This window comes from Heptranchias perlo, chromosome 2, assembly GCF_035084215.1.
Source record: "Heptranchias perlo isolate sHepPer1 chromosome 2, sHepPer1.hap1, whole genome shotgun sequence".
Classification (NCBI taxonomy): Eukaryota; Metazoa; Chordata; class Chondrichthyes; order Hexanchiformes; family Hexanchidae; genus Heptranchias; species Heptranchias perlo.
Window position 1 is genome coordinate 22834901 of NC_090326.1, and position 21670 is coordinate 22856570.

Genomic DNA, 21670 nt, shown 5'->3' on the forward strand with positions numbered 1-21670 from the left:
GTAAAGTGAATGAGTTGTGAGGAAAGATTAGAAAAGTTTAAGCTCCACCATCTTGGGAGAAGAAGGTTACAGGGAGACCGTATTGAGGTGTATGAAGTGTTAAGTGGTATAGATCTGGTGAGCACTGAATATTAGTTCAAGTTGAGTCCTACGAGTAGGACAAGTGGATGTAAATTTGAATTTGTGAGGAGTGAATTTAAAATAGAGCTTAGAAAAAAGGTCTTCACTTGAAAGTGATAAATGCGTGGAATAATCTCTCAGATGAGTTTGTGGATTTAAAGATCATAAGATAATTATGAATGGGGAAGGCCATTCAGCCCATCTTAATTCATGTTTTCATTTCAGCATCCAATTATTTCTCAAAAGATTCCAGAGTTTTTTGCCTCCACATCTCTTCCTGTAAGTCTATTCGATATGTTATCCACTCTTCCACAGTTAATCGCTCTGCATAGTGCGATTCTTGGTCCTCAATGTTTTTGACCTGCACTAAATTACCTCCTATCATCTGACTTCTCTACCATTTCTCTGAATCTCACCCTGCTCCTCCACACATACCTACGACCAACTTTTCTGCTGAGGCCTTACCAATTCCAAGGCCTCAATGTTAGACCAGGACATTTCAGACCACTTCCTATCAATATCCTCTTGTCTGCCTCCACTCTTGCACTCTGCCCCAAATTTCTCAACAACATCCTCTCTGACTCCAAGCTCCTTCCGTTCCAGTCCTCCACCTGTCATACTATTACCCTCTATGTCAATCTGCTAAACACCAGCCTTGTCTTTGAGTTCAACACCCTTCTCCCACCAAATTCCTCACTGTCCCTCTTGGTGCAATACCCTCCTTTGCAACCTTAAACTTGAGGGTCACAGTTTTGAATGTGCTTGGTGTGTGACTGACCTGGTCATCCATTCCTGGATCAGGCTTTGCCACCTCAAACAGCATGGCTTGTCCCCCTCTGCTACCAAATTCTCCTACTACCATAGGATCATCATAGAGGGTAAGGTTAGAACCAAAGTCAGCTTCTTCATAATAAATCTTTTTCTTTAACTTTCTTTCCCCTCCTTATCCATCCTTGCCTCTGATGTCCACTGCAAGGAATTTGTAGATTTTTTCATCTCCAAAATTGATACCATTCACTCAGATGCCTCAGCCTCTTGCTGTCCCACTGTTTTCCTAAACTCTAACCTCTGATTATTCTGCAGTTCGCCCTCTACCTCTCTCTCTGAGCCCACATGTCTCATCTCTACGAGAACCTTTACCAGATCCCAACCCAGTTCCTTACCACACAACTAAGTCTCCTCAGCCCAATGCTTGCTGACATTGTTCATTCATCCCTTTCCTCTTGCCTTTAAAACCGATATCATCAACCCCCTTCATAAAAGGCCCATCTTCAACCTCTCCCTATTTATGAACTACCATCCCATTTCCAATTTCCTTCTGCTCCAAGGTCCTTGAACACGTAATTGCCACCCAACTCTGTGTCCACCTCTCCCTGCACTCGCTATTCAAATTCCTTCAATCTTTCCTACAGTACTAAAATCACCCTGGCTAAAGTAATTAACAACGGGCTGGAAATTGTGTAGCGCACGTTGATTCGGCGCTATGTGGCCTCCCGAAGTACTAAGATGGTGTCCTGGCTGCGCTCGCACGTTTCCAGCGTGACGTGCGCCGGACGCTAACTTGGTATAGGTATTAGCGCATGAGCAAATACTGAATGCAAGCAGCATGTAAAGTAAGGAGAAAGTGGATGCAATCAGTGTGCAACGCTGATTTAAAGCGATAGCCACCATTTTAGGACTTAACGCTCAACTAAACGCACAGTCTTCACCACGACCATCTGAACATGTCTTAGCATGCCTGGAGGAACCCTCATCAGTGCTATTTAAAGGACCATTAAGGATTTGCAGGTTAGTAGCTGCATTATAGCTTTTGGCTGCTGTTGCATTTGTAATTGTTTTTGGAGGTCTCCTACACTTGAATACTAGGACGCCAGGTCATAGCCTAATATTTAGAGCCTGGACGTGCAGGAGTGAAGTTAGGAAATGCTTCTCCACGCAAAGGGTGGGAGACGTTTGGAACGCTCTTCTGAAAACAGCAGCTGATGCTAGCTCAATTGTGAATTCTAAATCAGAGATTGATAGATTTCTGTCAACCAAGGGTATTAAGAGTTAGGTCACAGATCAACTATGATCTCATTGAATAGCAGAACAGGCTCGAGAGGCTAATAGCAGATCGTGCTACCTGAGCCACTTGCTGCCTCCCATTGTGCGCCATCTTCTCCTGCAAGAAAGCTGAACGTGTGTCTGGGTGATGTGCCTGTCATGGTTGGATATCTGCCAGTGTGTGTGGCCTGTGAGTTGTGGGTATGTGGCTGGCAACAGTGGTAATGTGTAAGGATGAGAGGAAGCATCTGATTGGAAGAGTTGAGTATTGATTGGAAGAGTTTATTGGTATGTGGTTGATGGGGGTGTAGTACGAGGGGCAGTGGATGTGGCTAGTGGTGCAGTTGGTAGGAGGTGTCATTTGACAGTTGACCTCACTCACCTTGACCACTTATGTCAAAACATTGAACTTCTTCCTGCACTGCATCCATGTTCGTGGTGCTATGCACCTGGCATTGACTTCATCCCCCGCTGCCTCCTAATGCCTTTTGGGCATATGTCTGGAGGGCTACTTGCCCCCCTGCGGATAAAGGATGTCCCTCCTTCTGTCCACCTCTTGCACCAAGATTTCTAGTGCATCATCAGAGAACCTTGGTGCACACACTCTCGCAGGCCTGGTACCAACTCAGATCAGCAGATTGGTGAGGTCTGGCGTGCAGATTGGAGGATGTGAGATTTAGTGGCGCGCAAATTTTATTCAATGTTTGAACATAACTTATCAGTTTGTAAACATAGGGACGGGACCTGCATCTGTGTTTTACATGTGCAATGTCTGATCTCCGTTCAGACTCTGTGCAGAGAGTAGACTGTTATTTTTAGTGAGTAACAGGTACCGTCTATCTTTAAGAGATTTTAAGAGACAGCCTCCCTTTAAGCGATTGGGGCTCCCCTTGTTGGTGGAAAGTGCGAATTTACTTCAATCATCGTGCAAGACCTGGATTTAAACGATGCTTGAAGGTAAGTACTGAGGCCGGACGAAATTCTCGTCCAGCCTGCGCAGGGGTCATTGGGCGTGGGTTAATAGCGAATCGCGCTACCTACACCCAATAATAGGCCTTATCGAATTTTTTCCCCCGTTATCTTGTCTGACTGCAACTATTGCATTTTATCTCTCCTTGTCCCCTTGGCAGCCTTTAATATGACCAACCAAAGCATCCTCCTCCAATATTTCTCCACTGTTGTCCAATTCTATGGCACTGTCCTTTCATAGTTCCATTTCAACCCTCCTCTACACAGCCACTGCATCACATGCAATCGCTTCTCCTCCTGCTCTTGCTCAATTACTTATAGTGTGCATCAAGCCCCCCTCTTAGTCCTGACTTAAATACTGCCTCTCGCTGACATTATCAAGCATGGTATCAGCTTCCAATATGTATGCAGATAACACCCAGCTTTACCTCTCTACCACCAGCCCAGGCTCCACAACTGCTGTTATGGTGTCTGACTGCCTGTCAGACTTCAAGTCATAGCTGAGTCAGAATGTCCTCCAGTTAAATATCAGTAAGACTGAAGCCATTCTACTTGGTTCTCACCAGAAACTCTGCATCATCTGCCCTGATTCCATCTCTCTCTCCACAGCTGTTCACTTAAGCTGAACCTGATGGCGTACAACCTTGGGGGCAGATCTTGACTTTGTGTGATAGTGTAAAGCGGGCGCTAGTGAGTCAGCAACCCCTTTTATTTCATTCAATTGAAGTCAGTGGAAATAAAAATCAGGAGAGATGTGCAGATGTCCATCTTTATTGCATTTATAAATCTGAAGAATCTTATAGAATGCAGATCCTCTTTAAATAAAAGAATTCTGATTGAGAGGTACTGAGCTCAACAGAGGGAACTGAATTAACATCAGTAAATACATTAACAACTCTTGGGTGAATTATCGAGCTTGTCATTTCAGCTGTGTATGTTAATTCAGCTCCCTTTAACAATGTTAATCAGGGGTTGAGAACCTCGTGTATAATAAGGGAAAGCTAGAAATCCTAAATAAAAATAGAAGGCGATTTGGAAACCAAGTAAACATTTGAAATGAGAAACATTTCACCTGGAGAACCTGCATCAAAACAATGAGAACTTATTAAAGCATAAATAAGGAAAGTGCTGACTTGATAAATACTATATGCCATGGGCATAATAATATCAGCACAACCAACCAACAAACTACAATCTAGTTCAAGTCACTGAAGAGTGGTTGGGGATCCGAACTTTATCATACATCATATTGAAGTAAGCATGGTGTGTAACTGGGCTATTAGTGCTTCTGAAATCCAAAGGGTCATTAGTTATGAAATGCATAAACACAATAACAGTATTTCCTAGGGAGGTTTACCTTTCAGGATTAGTAGTCCAATTTAAAATAACACAAGTGTTAATTGGTTCAGTTTTGATTGTACTTTCACAAGCACAGCAGTTGGATATTGTGATATGAAGTATCATCTTGGCTCAGTGGTAGCACAGTCACCTCTGAGTCAAACCCTACTGCAGGACCTAATCTAGGCTGACACTCTGTTACAGTACTTAGGGAGTCCTACAATGTTAGAGATGCTATCTTTCAGCTGAGACACTAAGGTAAGGCTCAGATTGATGTAAAACATCCCATAACATTATTTGAAGAAGAGCAGAGTAGGTGCCCTGGCCAACATTTATCTTTCAACCAACATCACCAAAACACATTAAAGCCATTATCTCATTGCTGTCTGTGGGACTTTGCTGTGTGTGCCAATTGGCTGCCATGTTTGCCTACATAACTTCAAAAGCAATTCATATGTTATAAAGCACGCTGGGATATCCAGAGGACAAGAGAGGTGTTATATAAATGCAAGTTCTTCCATTTTTATCGTTAAAATTTGTGTCAGTGGAGAATTATCTGTTGCCAGACAAATGCACATATATGAAGGCCTTTCTTAATTGACTGGTGGATGTCCTGTGGCGTTGCTCGGGGGTATTCCAGGACCAGCAGCACAGACTCTGCTGTTCACCATGGTCCTGCTGCAACCTCAGTGCAACAGTGGTTCACCCAACATTGTCATAGGTGCAAATCTACTGGGGCAATATATCACGTGAAATGAGGTAAATGTATTGCTTACCTTACTGACTGTAATAGTACATGGTGGGAGAGGGTGTCGAGCAGCTGCTGGAACGTGAAGATCGGGCAGCCCTTGATCAGCTTCCAGGTGAGTGGGAGTCTGAGACAGAGGAGTGGCGCGAGTGAGAGTCTGAGACAGGGGAGTGGCGCGAGTGAGAGTCTGAGACAGGGGAGTGGCGGGGAGTGAGAGTCTGAGACAGGGGAGTGGTGGGGAGTGGGAGTCTGAGACAGGGGAGTGGCGGGGAGTGGGAGTCTGAGAGAGGGGAGTGGCGGGGAGTGAGAGTCTGAGACAGGGGAATGGCGGGGAGTGGAAGTCTGAGATAGGGGAGTGGGAGTCTGAGACAGAGGAGTGGTGGAGAGTGGGAGTCTGAGACCGGGGAGTGGGATTCTGAGAGAGTGGAGTGGTTGGGAATGGGAGTCTGAGACAGGGGAGTGGCAGGGAGTGGGAGTCTGAGACAGGGGAGTGGCAGGGAGTGGGAGTCTGAGACAGGGGAGTGGTGGGGCATGGGAGTCTGAGACAGGGGAGTGGGAGTCTGAGACAGAGAAGTGGCAGGGAGTGGGTGTCTGAGACAGGGAAGTGGCGGGTGTGGGAGTCTGAGAAAGGGGTATGGCAGGGAGTGGGAGTCTGAGACAGGGGAGTGGCGGGGAGTGGGAGTCTGAGACAGGGGCGTGGTGGGGCATGGGAGTCTGAGACAGGGGAGTGGCGGAGAGTGGGAGTCTGAGACCGGGGAGTGGGATTCTGAGACAGGGGAGTCAAGGGAATGGGGGTCTGAGACAGGGGAGTGGCAGGGAGTGGGAGTCTGAGACCAGGGAGTGGGAGTCTGAGACAGGGGAGTGGCGGGGAGTGGGAGTCTGCGACAGGGGAGTGGCGGGGAGTGGGAGTCTGCCACAGGGGAGTGGCGGAGAGTGGGAGTCTGAGACAGGGGAGTGGCGGGTGTGGGAATCTGAGACAGGGGAGTGGCGGAGAGTGGGAGTCTGCGACAGAGGAGTGGCAGGGAGTGGGAGTCTGAGACAGGGGAGTGGCGGGGAGTGGGAGTCTGAGACAGGGGAGTGGCGGGGAGTGGGAGTCTGAGACAGGGGAGTGGCGGGGAGTGAGAGTCTGAGACAGGGGAGTGGCGGGGAGTGGGAGTCTGAGACAGGGGAGTGGCGGGGAGTGGGAGTCTGAGACAGGGGAGTGGCAGGGAGTGGGAGTCTGAGACAGGGGAGTGGCGGGGAGTGGGAGTCTGAGACAGGGGAGTGGCGGGGAGTGGGAGTCTGAGACAGGGGAGTGGCGGGGAGTGGGAGTCTGAGACAGGGGAGTGGTGGGGCGTGGGATTCTGAGACCGGAGAGAGGGAGTCTGAGACAGGGGAGTGGTGGGGAGTGGGAGTCTGAGACAGGTGAGTGGCAGAGAGTGGGAGTCTGAGACCGGGGAGTGGCAGAGAGTGGGAGTCTGGGTCACGGGTGTGGTGGGGAGTGGAAGTCTGAGACACGGGACGCAACCTAATTCCAACCTAAAGCAGATTGATTTATTTTTGCCTTTTCTTTTAAAATAAAAGTTATAGTTGTAATACTGAAGTAATTTCATCTATAAAATGGTCTGTTGAAGGCCTCCTTTTGATTTCAGCTCCTCTGCACTGTCTCTTCAACTTGTTTTGATGCCCTCTTTGTTTTATTCCTTTTTAATATTTTGTTCCAACAAATCCTTTTCACTTAGATTATCACTGAACTCTATGTGATTCTCCCCGGCTCAACGCTTGAAAAATTGAGGCATTTATTATTTGAGAGACTGAAAAAACATTTGCTCCATCTCAAGAAGAAAATTCAAGTTAACAAACAATTTAGTTTTTCCAAGATGATTTGCTTATAAAACACCAAATATCAATTTTAATATGTTTCTAAAATAAATTAGTTTTTTTCCTGTATTGAACTGTTTTATTACTAGAGCTCTTGAATTTTTTCACGTCCCCTATTTTTTCCCCAGCTTTTCCTGCATTACTGAAATCTTGTAATTGCTTCAATTACAGTCAGCTTTCCGATGAATTGGCAGACAATGTGACTATTTTTGGGTCCACTTTATGTACCATTAGGAGTAGGAAAATTTTCAGAATCAGAAGAAATTGTTCAAACAACATAGTCGAAAACATTTTTCATAAAAACACCAGCAAACACAGAAAACTCAAACCAGTGCGGTAAAATGTATGTCAAATTGGGGGGACAAAATTATTAAGAAGCCTTTGACCCTTTGATCTCTATTGGCCATGATGCTTCCACCAAGCCCACTTCGGATTGGCAGAGGGAATACCCAATAGATTCCCTTCTTAAATGTATGGTAAGTTGAGCTAAACTTGACTTAAATGTATTAAAGAGAGAGAAAAAAGAAGGAAAAGCAGGAAGTAAAATTGTTCTAGGGGATAAACTACTTGCAATTTAACAGAATTGGCTTTACAAATTCGCACTCCCACTGCGGAGCTTTCCCTGTCAGGAGTGAATGTTGGAAATTTGGGCTTACACTTCTGACAGTTTTCCATCCATTATGAGAAACAGTTGGAAATGTGCACCAAATTGCTGATATGCATTCCTAGCAGACGTAGTTCCATGTCTGGACTGCAATTTCACTTCATTCTGCTGTTGTTATTCTGTGTGGAAGGAAGAAATTGTATTTACTTACCACCCTCCATGACCTCAGGACATCCCAAAGTGCTTCACAGCCAATGAAGTACTTTGAAATGTCGTAATGTAGGGAAATGCAGCAGTTAATTTGTGCACAGCAAGATTCCATCAACAGCAATGAGATAAATGACTATCACTCTTTTGGTGATGTTGGTTGAGGGACAAATATTGCCCAGGACACCGGGGAAAACTCCCCTGCTCTTCTTTGAATAGTGCCATGGGATCTATTATGTCCACCTGAGAGGGCGGATAGGGCCTCAGTTTAACGTCCCATCCTGCACCTCTGCCAGTGCAGCACTCCCTCAGAACTGCACTGAAATGTCAGTCTCGATTATGTGCTGACGTCTCTGGAGTCCTACAACCTTCTGACTCACAGAATGTTTCCACTGAGCCAAGGCTGACACCAAGAATATAAAAGCTCAGTTCTGTTATATTATAAATTGTCTCTCCAGTAGGACATTTTCTTTTCAGGATCTTTTATAAATCATTTGCAACCCAGATATTGGTCTGCTCTACCTGTGGCTCTATTTTTAAAAAAAAAGTAAATCCTACTTTTCTTGAGTAAATTATTTTTCTTGTTCTTTTAGGATATCCCTCACCCCATGCAACATTCATTTCCCCATTATTGATGGCTAGACATCCAGCCACCAGGCTGAACTAGTACCCATTGTTTTGTCCTTCACTTTTACCTCCTACTGGGAAAGCACCTTCCCACAAATAGCCATGTGGCGGGGGGGGGGGGGGGTAACATGGGGGGAGAGGAGAATTCTACTAACATGCTATACTGTTCCCTAAATCTTTCCCCTTTTTCTGAATTCTCCCCATGTCGGCATCTCTTGCCAACGAGGATGGACTGAAGACTTGCTCCCTGATCTCCAGGGCTGCGTTACGACCAGCCTCCAGGACTTATGCAAGAGTTTCCAGGGTCCTGGTCTGGATCCCTGTGTGTGGGGAGTTGGTGGGGGGATTCTGCCTTCCATTCAATATCTGCCAAGACTATAACTGACAAATCGGAAAGCTCCCTATGTAGAGTTTCCAACTCTGGTTGGTTGTATTTCTGGAGGTTTCATTTCATGATGCCCCCCCTCCTCCTCCAACTGACCCGCCCAGTCAAACAGTCTTTTCCCGATCACCAATGTTTTTATAAGCAATAAGTGAAATTGTTCAAAGAAATTGAGAAAAACGCCATTTTTTGAAAAAAATTGAAAAAAAACCCCTGTGATTTTTTTCCCTGGTGTTGCTCGCAGCAATGTCTAGGAGATTAATCTTCAATTCCTGGAGATTCCAGGGCAACCCTGGAGGGTTGGCATCTCTATCCCATTGTGGGAAATTCTGGGTGCGAACCCATGTCCCTTGGTGCACTACTTTGAAGCTCCAATATACTCGAACAGAAAGTCACCCTTTTAGTCATCTTAATTGAGCATTAGACTGCATCGAGAGAAAAAACATTAAATAGTTAAATATGTCTTTGTGTGCATTAGATGAAGGAACCAAAATGATGATTGCACACTGGTAAGAAACAAACGCCCTCTTGGCAGAATGTTTGCTGATCAATTTTTATTTTCTATCCACAAATATAAATTGTAGATATAAAGTATTTATAAACCCATTTCTTTGCATTCTCAGAAACAACCCCTTGCTACAGAGGTTTCGATGACTACTAATTTTAACATTAATTTAGAGATCTGTCACTTCAAATTAGCATCTATGCGCTATTCGCTAGACTTTGCTGATCTGGAAATGACTATTTAGCATGGAATCAGATTACAGGAGCCTCCAAGTGCTGTTAGTTCTCCACAAACGATATTAATTCCAAATTGCGCAACAAGTATGTTCTTATCTGACAGCATGGGATTGTGTTTGTATAGCTAGAGATGGCATCAGGTAGAAAATGCACAGAGCTCCCCAGGGAGAGGGTCTTCAGGAACCTTCTTGTAGAAAAATGACATTGAGTAACCCTCAAAAATATAGATAAAATAACATGGTAATGCAAGATTTCTGTGATGATTAAGAGTCTTGGGAGGCCTACTGGTAGGCATATACTACCAGTGCATAGATAGGTTGCTGTCCAAACCCTTGTATTGTGGGGAACATATGAACGTACAAAATTGACGAGCAGGAAAAGACCAGCTGGTCCATCAAGCCTGCCCCACACAGGCTTAAGCATCATGACTAGACACTGTCCACCACCACCCCTCCACCCTCCCACCCCACCACCTCCACCCTACCCCCCCAACCCCCCAACCCCCCACTGCTCCCACCACCCCCACTCCACCACCCCCACTCCACCACCCCCACCATACCCCCCCACCCCACCACCCTCACCCTACTCCACCCCCCTCCTAACCCCCCAAACCCCCCACCCACCCCTCCCACCACCCCCCCCACACCACCCCCCACCCCTCCCAACACCCCCCCCATCACTCCCCCCACCCCAAGCCATGTAATCTCTTAGGAGAGGAAAAAAAAAACAGGGACAATAAGGGATAAAATTCGCTGGAAAATCCCTCTCTGAACCCTGCTGGTAGTCATATACTTAAAATATATATATGTAAGTTGCTGTGCAAACCTGCTGAGAGACATTTCAGAGATTATTGAAACATGTACTTTAAGTAATATTTTTGCCACATTGCAATTTTCAGTTAGGGATTATCACCATAGTAGTGACTTATCACTTTAAATAAAATACCATTTGATCCATTTCTTAGGGGAGAGATCTCATTACCATTAACTAGTCTGTCAATTTCCAATTTTTGAAACCCTCTACTCAACCAGTACTGTAAGTCCAATTCCAACATGATTTTGATAGTGCCTACAGTCTTAATCCAATACATTTTCAATTTTTCAAAAATGTTGACAGACAGCATAAAATGACTGGTTGTTTAAGCCGTTGTTATGAAGGATGATTCAATTCTAATGGTGTTTTCGGTTTTCTTTTCAATGTATGTTCCAAATCTAACAGCATTATTTTGGATAACTGCATCAGAATTTGCAATTGCAAATTTTGTTATGGACTTTTTTTAATGTTTCAAATTTCACGTTATCCATGCTTCTGAGCATTTTAAGTATCAGCTCCTTTTAATCTTCTTTACTCTGAAGAAAATAAGTTCAGTTCCTGAGGAACTTAAGCCTAGAAATAACTGTTGCCAATATTAGCAGATTAATGTTTAATACACTGCAGTAACATCCCAGTATAAAACAAAAAGAATCAATGTGTTCTTGTACAAGACTCTACTTGGGCCTCATCTAGAATACTGTGTCCATTTTTGGTCCCCTCACATGATGGGTGACATGGAGGCCCTGAAGAAGGAGTGCTGAATTGTAAATGTGTGCATCTTTTAGGCGAGATGTTAAATCGAGGCCCCGTCTGTGTGTTCAGGTGGCTGTAAAAGATCCCATGGCATTATTTGAAGAAGTTTTCCTGCTGCCCTGGCCAACATTCCTCCCTCAACCAGAACAGGAGTTGGCTGTTGTTGGCTGGTCTTTAATCTCGTTTGCTGTCTATGCGGCCTTACTGTGAGCAAATTGGCTGCCACATTTGCCTTCAAAACGACAATGAATGTGAAGCACTTTGGGATATTCTGAGGACGCGATAGACATTTTATAAATTATGTTCAATCTTTCTTACCCTTTTAAAACCTTCACCAATTTTGAAAACTACTATTAAGCTCCTTTAACCTTCTTCAGAACTGTCAGCTATATCATATGCATACTTACTGTCAGCTCTGACCATAATATCCAGGCTCAGATTGACACTAATTACCTCCACTGGAAAAAAGCTTCAGCCTCAAGTGTCTTCTGTCAATTTCCAATCTTTTGTGCTAATCACAAATCCACCTTCCTTTCTGGTTACCACTTCCATGGATATAATCAATTACTTCCAAAAGAATGACAAAAAACATGTATTTCTCTCAATTTTCATTAAGAACATAGTTGGGCTTCAAATAAATTTTAACAGGGCATCTCAAAAGTACCATCTCAGGTTCCTGAAAACGAAGCCCCATTTCCTTTCAAATTATGACCTTATCCCTGCCCACAAGAAAGATCCTAATCATCCTTTTCAGCCTTGGAGGACCACGGTTAATTTTAAATCTCAGTAACATGCTCATTTTATACTTCTCCATTCAGCTCCAGAGAGAGAGATTGGAAGATGTCCCCAGCTTTGCATGTCAGTTTCAATTTTTTGGAGTGATGGAGTAAGGTTAAAATACATCGTCCTGCACTGGAAAGACACTGTGGCCCAGATAGTGGAGGGGTTCTTTACTCCATTGAGCTCCTAATTCTAGCCATGCTGCTGAAGACGTCGCCAGTCTGAGCCCAGATATTGAACCAAGGGTCTAATGAGAGGGATGAACTTAAAGTAATTAGGATTAGTAAAGAAAAAGTTTTAGAAAAATTAATGGGACTAAAAGCCGACAAATCCCCTGGACCTGATGACCTACATCCTAGTGTTTTAAAAGAGGGTGGCTGCAGAGATAGTGGGTCCATTGGTTTTGATCTTCCAGAATTCCCTAGAATCTAGAACGATCCCCGTGGATTGGAAGGTAGCAAATGTAATCCCGCTCTTCAAGAAAGGAGGGAGAGAGAAAACAGTGAATTACAGGCCAGTTAGCCTGACATCAGTAGTAGGGAAAATGCTAAAATCTATTATTAAGGACCTAGTAACAGGGCACTTAGAAAATCATAATATGATTAGGCTTTATGAAAGGGAAATCGTGTTTGACAAATCTATTCGAGTTTTTTGAGGGTGTAACTAGCAGGGTAGATAAAGGGGAACCAGTGGATGTAGTACATTTGGATTTTCAAAAGGCATTCGATAAGGTGCCACGTTACAGGTTGTTACACAAGATTAGGGCTCATGAGATTGGGGGTAATATATTAGCATGGATTGAGGATTGGTTAACAGACACAAAAAAAAGAGTAGGAATAAACAGGTCATTTTCCGGTTGGCAGGTTGTAACTAGTGGGGTGCCTCAAGGACCGGTGATTGGGCCTCAACTATTTACAAACTATATTAATGACTTAGATGAAGGGACCGAGTGTAATGTATCCAAGTTTGCTGATGATACAAAGCATGGTGGGAAAGTAAGCTGTGAGGAAGACGCAAAGAGTCTGTGGTTCGGATCTGGAATGCATTGCCCGAGGGAGTGGTGGAGGCAGATTCAATCATGGCCTTCAAAAGAGAACTGGATAAGTACTTGAAATGAAAAAAATGTGCAAGGCTACAGGGATAGGGCAGGGCAGAGGGACTAGCTGGATAGAGCCGGCGTGGACTCAATGGGCCGAATGGTCTCCTTCTGTGATGTATCCTTCTATGATTCAGAGGCTGCAAAGGGATATAGACAGGTTAAGTGAGTGGGCGAGAAGGTGGCAGATGGAGTATAATGTGGGGAAATGTGAGGTTATTCACTTTGGTAGGAAGAATAGAAAAACACAATATTTTTTAAATGGTGAGAAACTATTAAATGTTGGTGTTCAGAGAGATTTGGGCATCCTTGTACATGAAACATAGAAAGTTAACATGCAGGTACAGCAAGTAATTAGGAAGGCAAATGGTATGTTGGTCTTTATTGCAAGGGGGTTGGAGTACAAGAGTAAGGAAGTCTTGCTGCAATTGTACAGGGCTTTGGTGGGACCACACCTGGAAAACAGTGTGCAGTTTTGATCTCCTTATCGAAGGAAGGATATACTTACCTTAGCGGCAGTGCAACGAAGGTTCACTAGATTGATTCCTGGGATGAGTGTGTTGTCCTATGAGGAAAGATTGAGTAGAATGGGCCTATACTCTCTGGAGTTTAGAGGAATGAGAGGTGATCTCATTGAAACATATAAGTTTCTAAGAGGGCTTGACAGGGTAGATTCTGAGAGGATGTCTACCCTGGCTGGAGAGTCTAGAACTAGGGGGCATTGTGTCAGGATAAGGGGTCGGACATTTAGGTCTGAGATGAGGAGGAATTTCTTCACTCAGAGGGTTGTGAATATTTGGAGTTCTCTACCCCAGAGGCCTGCAGGTGCTCAGTCGTTGAGTATATTCAAGACTGAGATCAATACATTTCTAGGGGAATAAAGGAATATGGGGTTCATGCGGGAAAGTGGAGTTGAGGATATTATTGAATGGCAGAGCAGGCTCGAGGGGCCTACTCCTGCTCCTATTTCTTATGTTCTTATGTTCCATGATGGGAGTGGGATGTTAAGGCCAGAAAGAAAGTATTCACCTGGCTGTTGTTATCTGTTCACTTTTAAATGGTCATTGGTGCTGGCCTGGAACCACTGTCTTAGACCCATGTGATGGGTGGCCAGGGGAACCACTGATAGACAAGTAGAAGAGGGTGCATGGCCTCATAGGAGGATGGATTCTCGTCCCCATTTTGATGCAACTTATTCCTCTCGTGGAGCAGGGGCACAAACTTAAACACCTAAGAACCCCGGTGAGAAAACGTACGTCGAGTGTCATGGGATATAGTACTTAAATACACAGTGGTCCATGAATGTACAGTAATGTCTAAGAAACTGGGTAGGCTGAGACATTGAGACCAGGGAGTGGAGCAGTGCAGTAGGGAGTAGAGAATGGAGCCGGGACCAGAGTAGTGGGCAGGGAATATAACACAGGGCCAGGGAGGTGAAGTGGGACATGAAGTTGAAGCAGAAGTGGAGTGTGATTGGTTTCCTTATATCTGGAACCGAAAGTGGCAAAGTCCAAAGGCTTGAAGAGGGTGGAGGGATTCCTGGAGCTGGTGCTGGGAGCTCGTCTTCTTAGGGCCAAGGCTGGGAGTGCAGTCATGCTCAAGGCTGAAGCCAGATGTGCAACCAATCTCAGAGCTGAGGCTGGGAGTCCAGGCATTCCTGGGGCCAAGGCTGGGGCCGGAAGCATTCCTGGGGCCAAGGCTGGGGATGGAAGCATTCCTGGGGTCAAGGCTGGGGATGGAAGCATTCCTGGGGCCAAGGCTGGGGATGGAAGCATTCCTGGGGCCAAGGCTGGGGATGGAAGCATTCCTGGGGCCAAGGCTGGGGATGGAAGCATTCCTGGGGTCAAGGCTAGAACAGAGGCTGGTGAGAGAGACAATGTCAGTTCTGTGTGACAGTAAGTGTGTTTGTACCATTTCTTTTTTATTATCTATTGGAGACTTTTCTATGAACAGAAATTGCTTGAAACAGCAGATACGTTAGCACCTATAAAGAGAAAAGACATGTTAATATTTTGGGTGTAATTGCCTTGTCAGAACTCTTTTCTCTTTAAAGATACAGACAGACTCACAGTGTATTTTTTAAATTTCAGATTTTCAGCTTCCGTAGTTATTTTTATTTTTAGCTCCTCTATGTAGTTAGCTATGTTGTTTTTCATGTCAAAGTTATCTCAGATAAAGTTCAAAAGTTCATGCTTTATTGTGTTTTGCGATTTCAACAAAATTATTTGAAGCTACCTTCAATTATTCACAAAGTCCTAGTGATGGATCTGTTGGGTTTTAGTGAAATCAGTTCTTTTCCATTGCTGGGCAGGAGGAGAAGAGCAGGGCTTACAAACAGCACCTTCTGGCACACGCTATGAATGGCCCAGCCTTGCTGCCTGTCATACAAAAAATCCTGTTGTGTTATTCCTTTACTTCTGTCCTTGCTCCAAAATGTTCATTTACCTCAGAAGGAAGGCAGCTTTAACATACATTCAGAGTGTTTACATATTAATACTGAGAATGAGTCTGCTGCTTGTTACTGTGGGAGGGCCTGGACTCAAGTCTTGAGGGGGGGGTGGTGGGTTGTGCGGAAAGAGAGGTGGATCTCCAGGATGGAAATGTTATTGGAGTGATTTTAAACACTGAGAAGGCGCCTGTATGTGTACAGTTTCCTTTGAAATATATTCTTGGGTTCCTGACTAAACAAACTGGCAGCCAAAATCATTTCCATTATTTTGTGTAATTTTGCTGGTTCCCCTTCTTCTTGCTGGTTGTTTTTGCTGCATGATGTTTTATGACTGCCGATTCTTGAATGGATACCTCATTGGTACTTCTTGATTGACACCTTTGGTTGGTGATTGCAATTTGAGGCCCCAGGTTTCCTTATAGGGTCCAGAGAAGCAGTCCTGCTCCTTCTATCACTAAGGAAACCATTAAAAAATAAAACCATCTCACCCCTTTGGCCCTCTTCTGGGCCTGCTGCTCCTTAGTGCTCGTTGTTGCTGGCAAGACTGGCATCAGGTGCTGCCCTCGCTGAAGAACAGTTAAAATGGAGTCACAGTCTGGATGACATCATCAGAGCACTACTCTTGCATTTCGATCAGGTCCTCGCCCGCCTGAGCAGGTCCTCGCCCGCCGGAGTAGGTCCTCGCCCGCCGGAGTAGGTCCTCGCCCGCCTGAGCAGGTCCTCGCCCGCCGGAGTAGGTCCTCGCCCGCCTGAGTAGGTCCTCGCCCACCTGAGTAGGTCCTCGCCCACCTGAGTAGGTCCTCGCCCGCCTGAGTAGGTCCTTGCCTGCTTGGAGGGAGGGTCCGACACGTTGCCCGAAACGCTGCTTCCCAAATGGTGAGAGGCGTGAAGTCAGCCGGACTGGGTGAGTACCACACCGCAGCGATTTTAACCACGCCCTCCACTCCCCGTTCATCTCGGGCACAAGGGGTTAAAATTGGGCCTTCAGGATTGATGTGTGCCATCAGGCGGGTATTGAGAGTGCCCAAGATCATTCTACTTAGGGCTTTTACAATCAGTAGAGAGAGAGGAGAAAGTCATCCTATTAGTCCAGGCTGGATTTCATCTCACATCCTCAAAGTGAAAGGACATTGAAAGAAAGATAGAATGTGCATTTATATGGCGCCTTTCACGACATCAGGGCGTTTCAAAGCGTTTTACAGCCAATGAAGCACTTTTTTGATGTGTAATCACTGTTGTAATGTGCATCACCCAGGACTCCAGTGTTGGATATTCTTAATAACACCGAGGTGATTTTAATTATCACATTAATGAGGTGACCTTGGCTCCTTGAGGGATCCCCACCAAATGCAAATTCTTCCTCCTCGTTCTGTTCTCATGTCTCCCAGCTTCCTTTGCTAAAGCTGGATGATTTCTCCAACAGCTGCGATGCCCCAGACCTGTTGTTCTGGTTCTTCTTTTACCCCCACCCCACCCCGCAATCACCATTATGTTGCGGAAGGCAGCATTAAAACACATCACTTTTTTTTAAATCCAATCCTTCCCAGTTTGACAATAGTGTCTTGGGTTTTTCATCGTCAGTGTTCCTGTGCTTATCAGCCATGTCCATCCTCTCCGATTGATTCTGGGCCACTGCCAAAAAAGAAATCATCAGGAACAGCATGGGGTGAGATTACTCTGCATTACAGCTAATGCATGCACTAAGTGTGCATTAATGTGTAATAGTTTGATGCATTAACATTAATAAAGAAATAGTGCATTTTTGCCAACACCTCCCGCAAATTTCCCTGAACTGGAATAATGCACATTAACACACCGACCCACCATTAACAGCTTTTTTTGGCTTGTTAAGCACAAATTGAAGGTAAATATGCAAATTTGCATATGCTTGTTTTCCAGCCGACATTGCATTAATGACATTCGCTGTAAAAGTGCTGTGAAAGCAGCAGAAATCCATGTTCCAACTAACCCATATCTCTGAGAAGCCAACTATCCAACAAAAACAACCACCTGCATTTATATAGCCCCTTTAACATTGTAAAATATCCCAAAGCACTTCACAGGATCATTATCAAACAAAATTTGAGACCGAGCCACATAAGGAGATATTAGGACAGGTGACCAAAAGCTTGGTCAAAGAGGTAGGTTTTAAGGAGGAGAAAAAGGCAGAGAGATTTAGGGAGGGAGTTCCAGATCTTAGGGCCCAGACAGCTGAAGGTACGGCCGCCAATGGCAGGCCGAAGGAAATCGGAGATGCGCAAGAGGCCAGAATTGGACAAGCACAGAGATCTCGAAGGGATGCAGGTCATAGAATCATAGAATCATAGAAAATTTACGGCACAGAAGGAGGCCATTCAGCCCATCATGTCCGCGCCAGCTGAGAAACGAGCCACCCAGCCTAATCCCACTTTCCCGCATTTGGTCCGTAGCCCTGCAGGTCACGGCTGTTCAGGTGCACATCCAGGTATTTTTTAAATGAGTTGAGGGTTTCTGCCTCTACCACCCTTTCAGGCAGTGAGTTCCAGACCCCCACCACCCTCTTGGTGAAAATATTTTTCCTCATTTCTGCTCTAATCCTTCTACCAATCACTTTAAATCTATGCCCCCTGGTTATTGACCCCTCTGCTAAGGGAAATAGGTCCTTCCTATCCACTCTATCTAAGCCCCTCATAAATTTGTACACCTCAATCAAATCACCCCTCAGCCTCCTGTGTTCCAAGGAAAACAACCCCAGCCTATCCAATCTGTCGCCATAGCTAAAATTCTCCAGTCCTGGCAACGTCCTCGTAAATCTCCTCTGCACCCTCTCTAGTGCAATTACATCCTTCCTGTAATGTGGTGACCAGAACTGTGCACAGTACTTGAGCTGTGGCCTAACTAGTGTCTCATACAGTTCCAGCATAACCTCCCTGCTTTTATATTCTATGCCTGGGCTAATAAAGGAAAGCATTCCATATGTCTTCTTAACCACCTTATCCACCTTCAGGGATCAGTGGACATGCACTCCAAGGTCCCTCACTTCCTCTACACCTCTCAGTATCCTCCCATTTATTGTGTACTCCCTTGCCTTTTTTGCTCTCCCCAAATGCATTACCTCACACTTCTCCGGATTGAACTCCATTTGCCACTTTTCTGCCCATCTGACCAGTCCATCGATATCTTCCTGCAGTCTACAGCTTTCCTCCTCACTATCAACCACACGGTCTATCTTTGTGTCATCTGCAAATTTCTTAATCATTCCCCCTACGTTTAAGTCCAAATCATTAATATATACCACAAAAAGCAAGGGACCTAGTACCGAGCCTTGCGGCACCCCACTAGAAACAGCCTTCCAGTCGCAAAAACACATGCCGATCATTACCCTTTGCTTGCTGCCACTGAGCCAATTTTGGATCCAATTTGCCACTTTCCCTTGGATTCCATGGGCCTTTACTTTTTTGACCTGTCTGCCATGTGGGACCTTGTCAAAAGCCTTGCTAAAATCCACGTAGACTACATCAATTGCGCTGGTCTGGAGGTGGTTAAGAAGATAGGGAAGGGCGAGGCCATGGCCAACTTGTCTTCACCTGGAATAATTGGGGACCCACGAGGTCTAGCATGGGGCAGAGCAGGACACCTTTTTAAGTATGACTAGAATGTATTAATCTGCATGGCAGCATGGGTGCATCAGCAATTGGGCATTTTTGAAGAGAAAAGTGGAGATGATCAAAGAGCAGGGTCAGGGAGATCATTAGGCATTGTTCTCTGACTATATATGCTGTGCCTATATGCATCTCTTCACTTCACCTGACGAAGGAGCAAAGCTCCGAAAGCTTGTGATTTCAAATAAAGCTGTTGGACTATAACCTGGTGTTGTGCGACTCCTTACAAATGTAAGGGGAGAGTCAGTAGATTGACTACTACCCTAAGAAACATGTCTACTGCCAGTGACTGAGCTTCTTCAACTTTACTAAGGAGCATTAGTACTGCAGCGGTTCAAGAAGGTGGCTCACCACCATCTTCTCAAGGGCAATTAGGGATGGGCAATAAATGCTGGCCTCGCCAGCGATACCCACATCCCACGAACAAATAATTTAAAAAATGATATGAAGAAGCTATGTCTTGTCAAGGAAAGCACAGGTGAATTATACTAACTCCTGGAACCAATCCTGCAACCAAGGAGCAACATTGGCAATGCCATTAGGGATGAAGATGATGAGACACTCAACTTCTTTTGCCATTGGTTCCTTACAGGAGACTTGACAAGGATCGGTCAGTCTGTGCTGCGCTGTTGCATTATCTGGAAGACAGGTGCCTTATTTCAACACGCTGCCGGGTTTCTGTACACCATTGGTAGTACCAGAGTAACGTGGACTCAAGTGGTGCGATCAAGGAAAACACAAGACAACAAACAGTCTTTTAGGCTAAACTACTTTTTATTATATACACAGCTACAGTCACACAATTTCATACAACTGTGCAAAACTGGAGAATGTCATCAAGGCTGCTGGATGATCAATCCATTCGCACTTGAGGTTTAACACGTTGACTTCTTCCTAGATGGATCTCCTTGTCTTCCCACTGACTGTAGCCCTGTCCTGCTCCTTTGTCCTCTTCTTATTTTATTCTTCTCGGTTGGGGCGTGAGTAACAGTTTCTGAAAGTTCTACTTTAGCCAACCACACACTGTTATTTAGTCATGATGTGGAGATGCCGGTGATGGACTGGGGCTGACAATTGTAAACAATTTTACAACACCAAGTTATAGTCCAACAATTTTATTTTTAATCCCACAAGCTTTCGGGGGCTTCCCCCTTCTCAGGCGGTTTGTTATTTAGTCCTTCTTAATTGGATGGTGATTGATGGCCTTATATATGAGTCGAATTAAATTGCCAGACCAGGTACAGTCCCAGACATGTCCCATTATCAACTGCATTGTCTGCTCTCGAGTTGCTTGTTTCCTTTTCACAGGCACTCGGGTTAACGATCTTCCTCATTCATTAATTCTTTGTTAATTGGTGATCCCAGGCTGACCCAGTCATCCTGTCCTTTGCAGAGGTTTTGCAATAGGGTCCAAAAAGTTTTAACCCTTTAAATTCCACAACAGTCCCTGTGGATTGGAAGGTAGCAAATGTAACCCTGCTATTCAAGAAAGGAGGGAAGAGAGAAAACAGGGAACTACAGGCCAGTTAGCCTGATATCAATAGTAGGGAAAATGCTAGAATCTATTATTAAGGATGTAGTAACAGGGCACTTAGAAAATCATAATATGATTAGGCAGAGTCAACACGGTTTTATGAAAGGGAAATCGTGTTTGACAAATCTATTCGAGTTTTTTGAGGGTGTAACGAGCAGGGTAGATAAAGGGGAACCAGTGGATGTAGTATATTTGGATTTTCAAAAGGCATTCGATAAGGTGCCACATAAGAGATTGTTACACAAGATTACAGTTCATGGGATTGGGGGTAATAATTAGCATGGATTGAGGATTGGTTAACAGATAATAAACAGAGAATAGGAATAAACAGGTCATTTTCGGGTTGGCAGGCTGTGGGGTGCCGCAAGGATCGGTGCTTGGGCCTCAGCTATTTACAATCTATATTCAGGACTTAGATGAGGGGACCGAGTATAATGTATCCAAGTTTGTTGATGATACAAAGCTAGATGGGAAAGTAAGCTGTGAGGAGGACACAAAGAGTCTGCAAAGGGATATAGACAGGTTAAGTGAGTGGGCAAGAAGGTGGCAGATGGAGTATAATGTGGGGAAATGTGAAATTATCCACTTTGGTAAGAAGAATAGAAAAGCAGAATATTTTTTAAAAGATGAATGACTAAGAAATGTTGGTATTCAGAGGGATTTGGGTGTCCTTGTACATGAATCACAGAAAATTAACATGCAGGAATAGCAAGCAATAAGGAAGGCAAATGTTATGTTAGCCTTTATTGCAAGGGGGTTGGAGTATAAGAGTAAGGAGGTCTTGCTGCAAATATATAGGGATCTGGTGAGACCACACCTAGAGCACTGGGTACCTAAGGAAGGATATACTTGCCTTAAAGGAGGTACAACGAAGTTTCACTAGATTGATTCCTGGGATGAGAGGGATGTTCTATGAGGAGAGATTGAGTAGAATGGGCTTATATTCTCTGGAGTTTAGAAGAATG